This window comes from Humulus lupulus, chromosome 2 (assembly GCF_963169125.1).
Source record: "Humulus lupulus chromosome 2, drHumLupu1.1, whole genome shotgun sequence".
Classification (NCBI taxonomy): domain Eukaryota; kingdom Viridiplantae; phylum Streptophyta; class Magnoliopsida; order Rosales; family Cannabaceae; genus Humulus; species Humulus lupulus.
In genome coordinates this window covers 141,388,377-141,394,093 of record NC_084794.1, presented here as the reverse complement: position 1 = coordinate 141,394,093, position 5,717 = coordinate 141,388,377, and positions in this window count along the sequence as shown.

The window sequence follows — 5,717 nt, the reverse complement described above, 5'->3', positions numbered from 1 at the left end:
AACCACTTCATCAACTCTTTGATATCGACTAGAACAGGGGTTGAGGCTGCAGAAGGGGCAGCGGGAGGGGTGGGACCTGCAACCTCCTCCACCTCAGAGACAACTGATAACTCTATGATATAGGGTTATTTATCCTACTTTTAAACTTGAATTTATAAGAAAAGAGTGATGAATTGAGCATTTAGTTGTTGAATTTTTTATTTAGTTCATCTTTGTGTCTTGTGTACTTTAATTTTAGAGTTGAGTTTTCTTTTTAGCTATTTTGGAATTAAATAATTATTTTTCGTTCATTTTTTGTGTAAAAGGAGTTCAAAATAGAATGGGAAGCAAAAGGAGTTGAAAAATTGGCAAGAAGAAATTGAAAAGTGCTGAAATGTGCAAAATTGCTAAAAGGATTGCTGAAGCTGTGACATCCTGAGTTTGATATTAGGGTTAAGTGCCTTGACTATAGTGCCTGTAGGGTCTAATTGGGATTATATGAGTGAGTATTAGATTATATGTGTAATGATGTGTTATAAATGAATTGTATGGTAATGTGATTAGACATGCATGTTTATGTGTATTAAATGTGCATGTGGGCCCGTTAATGTGAATAGGGGCATGTTTGTAATTTTGGCCGGTTGAGGGCATAAATGTAATTATGTATGAATTGTGAGTGAGACCCCAGTGTTATGAGAATATTTTTAGATGTACGATCCGAGACGGTCCTAGGGAGCGGAATAGCTAAATAGTCACAACGGGGTCGTATACCCGGCTCGGGAGGAGCCTAGGGGTATTGTGGGTACATAGCACGTATTCAGAATTATCGGGTAACGAACAGTGATTTAGTGATCGTTTAAGTATGTCGTGATTAAATGAGGATTTGTAGGAACACTCGATGAATTAGCGGGATGTGGCAAATGATAGGGTTGCCCTTGGTGGCAATAAAGGATTAAGATAGACTTAGGGACATTTTGGGTATTTTATAGCTGGGGATAGACTTAAGCTAACCTATACTCTAGAACTGATGAAAAAACAGAGTAAAGACACAACATCTTCTCAGCTCTCTCTCTCTCTCCCTCACGATTCTCTCTCTCTCAAAGGGCTAAGGACGTTTTGTTGCTGAAATTCAAGAGAGAAGGCTTGGAATTCAAAGGGGATTGAAGCTAGAAGTGGTTGAGGTTTAGCTCAGGGCTGGATCATTAGTTGAGGTAAGATTGTTTCTATGTTTCTTTTGGTAATTACTACTGATTTTACTTAGTTCCTGTTCTGGTTTAGAGGTTCTATAGGGTTGAACTCTAGGATATGATTTCTAGATTTTGATGAGTTTGTGGGGTGAGTTTTGGGGTATCTTTATTAGTTATGCTGCTTTGGTATGAATTGTGGATTTAATTCTCGGTCTAGGCTATGATTTTTGTGGATTTTGGAGAGGTTGGTTCGTAAAAGTACTTGAGGATTTCTGGGTTTTGGGCTCGAGCCGTGGCCCTATTCTTCAGGCATCGCGGCCCATGTGTACGAAGAGGCCTAGGAAGCCTTTGGTTTTCCTAGGCACTGCGGCGCAAGCAGGGCACGCCATGGCTCATGTCTCCCAAATGAGAGAGCCATGCTCTTTGACCTGCAGCAGGCTGCAGCTCTAGGGGGCGGGCCGCAACTCAAATTAGGGAAAATGACCAAATTAAAGTTTTAAGCTCGGGACTCATATGTTAAAGCTCGAGAAGGATTCTTCTACCCAGTTTAGTAGAATTCGAGGTCCCGAAGGCTAGAATAATATTCTAAAGTTCTTATTTGGTTTAGGGCTTGATGGAAGGTTATTATGAATGAGTTGTGACTAGGTTTTTGTGAAAGCTTAGATTAGGGAATCGTGCTCGGGATCACTTTGGGTTGCCAGCTCGGGACACCAGGTAAGAGAATTGTTTGTGCATGTAGAGCTATGTGGTGTATTGTTTCTGGTTATTATGTCATACATGTGATTATGACTGATTGGCAAGAGCCGGAAGCGGGAACAGACGGGAGCGGCAAGGGGCCGAGATTGGCGTTAAGCATGCTGAATGCAGGCCGCCAGGGCGAGACCCTCAAGGGTGTTGTACACACCCGTTTGGCTAGGACCGCGGACTTGGTGCATGATAACGCACCCCGATCGACAAAGGCTGCTGCCTTTGGTATTGTGTTATTGTGTTATCGTATTGTCGTGTCATTAGACTGCTGTGTTATTATACTACTTTGTTATTGTATTGTTGTGTTACTGCATTGTTGTGTTGCTGTACTATAGGTTAATATGCTAGTATGCTACTGCGATATTATACTGCTATAATGTTGTGCATTCCAATGTGTAATTAATTGTTGCCTTTGATTAAGTATGTATTTGTTGAAGTGAATTATTGTATGCTCTGTTGTGAAGTTCTCTTGCTGGGCCTCGATTCACGGGTGCTCTGTGGTGTAGGTAAGGGCAAGGAAAAGGGTCTAACAACCATGAGTTGGAGGGCATGGAGCAGTGTGTACATGTTTGGCCTACCTGGCCGCCACGACTGGGGTGTTTGAGGAGCGGTTATGGATGTTTGATTTTGTCGCCTAGGTCAACTATATGTAACCTTTTGATTTGTAAATACGTTTCTAAACAGTATTTTGGGATCCCAATGTAACACTTTTATAATTTTAATGAATGACCACCCCTTTTATACTTAATTTTCATTAACCAAGTCTCATTTTTTTAATTAACCATAATTTTGGTCTAATCCTTGATTAGCAAGCTAATGACACATTTATATATCACATGGTAACGACTCTAGGGTAGTTGGGTGTTACAGCAACATTCTGGAGCTGTGTGGTCAACTATAGCCCGGCTGGAAAAATTCATTGCAAAGTGTCTTTGACAGCTGACGTGGGGTGTAAAAATTGCCACATGGGCATACTTGTGTCAAGAAAGAGATGGACCAAATAAGAGTGGGCCTAAAAGTGGAAAGAATGATATGGGCTTTCTAAAAGGGGAAAAGAAGTAAAAGTATGCCCTAGCATATTTAAGAAGGACCAAGCTGAAAGTGAAAGAGGGGGGCTGCCATTGTTAGAGCTTGGAGAGCAGAAAGTACAGAAGAAAAGAAAATGAAGAAGAAGAAAAGAAGAACAACGTGAAGTCATTCCCCGTCATCTTGAGAATTTTTTCTTGTTTTTATCTCTCTCTAATTCTTGTATTTTCCATTTTTTTTAATAGCTATTTTAGTATCCCATGGATTGTAGATTTGAATTCGGGGTTATGTTTGCTAAATTAGTTATGAGCTAAATCTTTGAGACTTGGATGGCCAATGAACCCTAAATCTTAGTTATGAAGTTTTAATGCATTATCAAGTAATATCTCTCTTTATTCATCTAAGTGAGCTTAATGCCTAATTCTTGTTGTTGTTTGGCCATCAATGGGAAGTTGATAAGCTAGATCTATTGCTGGAAAGTTTAGATTTGGTGGAAATTACTTGGATGATGTAAGATATGACCCTTTATTAGGTTGTATTTAATGAATAATATATGAATATATTATTTGCGTTGCCTAACTCATGAAAATTTGTGCTTATATTTGTGTTCTTACATCTGAATTGGCATAGAAATATGTTGAATTAGATTAAGGAACTTTTATCATAAGGTTTGGAAAAATCATATGAAACAATTGGGAATTTTTGTTACTCTCGGAGGTTTTGCTAAAAATAATGTTGTAGCATTTTGGGCATAATATTGATTTAGGGGAATTTAGTAATTCATGTCCACTTTTTATTAGTGAATCTATTTTGTTATTATTTCTTGCTCATTGTGATTATTCTAAGAATTTTTTAATTTCTTTTATTTTAGTTTAAGCATTAAAGAATTATTCCAATTAATTTTGCTTTATCCCATTTGTTAAGTCTTGATTTTACGCAATCTATTACTAACTCAAGCCCCATGAAGATGATACTCACTTATCTTTACATTACTTGCGAGCGATTGTGTACACTTGCACACACTATTAATTTCGCAACAACAACATCATTAAAAATCTTCGTTGTCTGGGCAACTTGAGAAACTATCTCGACCATTTTCTCAAAATCCATGGCCACATCCTCCTCCCCATCAAACTCCTCAGGGTCTTGACCAAGCTCGTGATACAGGGGGACATCTCCCGGAGTCAAGGAGTTGTAATAATCGACCTCTAATGGTCGAGGCATCAACAGCGGAAGGACGATCAACTTCAAACAACATAAAACATTACTTTTATTAAAATAATCATAAAAGATAAACATATTGTAGAGTCCAAGAATTTTACTTAACTAGTTGATAGTAGTAGTCGTAGTAATAGCTAGTAGTAGTTATAGTATGTGTATTACTGTGGATTTTGGTTCAAGCTGAGACTTAGTTGGACACTCATAGCAACACTTATAGATTTTATAAGTTTAACCTATAGTTTAGGAATATTAATTATAACATAAGGTTTGATTAATATAGTTGATCATGAAGATGATATTTATTATATTATAAGGTTTAGATAGAACTAATAAGATAATGACACTTGTCATGTGCATGTTTATTGAAAAATTATGTATTTTTGAGGAATAGTTTTATAAGAGAAATATTTGAAAACCCCAGAATCTGCCAGCAGCTTTAAAATCGTTATATGACTTAGTCAAAGCTGTTTACTCAATTCAAATTAGGCTGAAAAAGTGAAATTACGTGTATAATATTTTAGCGTATGCCGATATATCGCAGCTCTAGGGGCGATATATCGCCACACGGGGAATACAAAAACACGTAACTTCGCACGAATGCTTCGACGAGCCTCAGGAATATAAGCCCAGGCGATATATCGCCTACCATGGGCGATATATCGGCCCTAGGGCAAGATTTTCAAACATTTTTTAAACCGAGCTCATTTTAATCCTTAACCTCTTAGCAAGCCTCTGAATCTTTTGACCGAGTCTTAAGCCTCTACTGAATGAATATTCAAATGTTTTTCAATTAAAATTCATTATTTTTATTCAAGCTAAAAGAAGATCTTTTCATCCTTGAACTCTATAAATAGGACCTAGTACCCAGCCATTTCTTTCATTCTTCAATCTGAGTTCAGAGCCTTCAAGCTGCTAGGTTTACTTTACAGTGTTAAACACTTGGGTTGGGGTTATAAGCTTTATCATCTTAAGCTTATTAAACACTTGGGAAGTAAGGTTAATAGTGTGCTTTTCGATATCAAGGTGTAGTTTGGTTATAGTGCATACCTATTCCTAGTTCATTTCTATATGTTTCATTAGTTTCTTGTAGTTTTCTCTACTCAAATCCTAACTCACTGTTTTCCATTCTTGGTTAGGTATTTAAGTTCTTTGAACTTAAGATTTCTTGTCGGTAAGTTTCTTCTCTGTGGTTTAGTTCATTTCTTTTCATCTCTTTTATTTAGAATACTCACCTTTTCTATTGTTGGTTTTAGGAGTGTTCCAAAATCCCGTTCTTGTTCTCACATCCCGGTATTGGTATGGAAAATAGGATAATTTCTATATGCTTATGTGTTATGTGTTATGTGTTATGTGTTATGTGTTATGCATAATATGTTATGATAATTTTATGTTATGTTTTTATCTAGGGCTCATAGTTGTTTAGTTAACAAGCCTTAGTGTTTATCATTTTTATGTTTAAAGTTATGATTGACCCTACCTCAAATATTAGACAGGGGACCTAGATGGGTTATCATATACTACCATGTGATCTAACCTACCTTAGATATTAGACAAGGG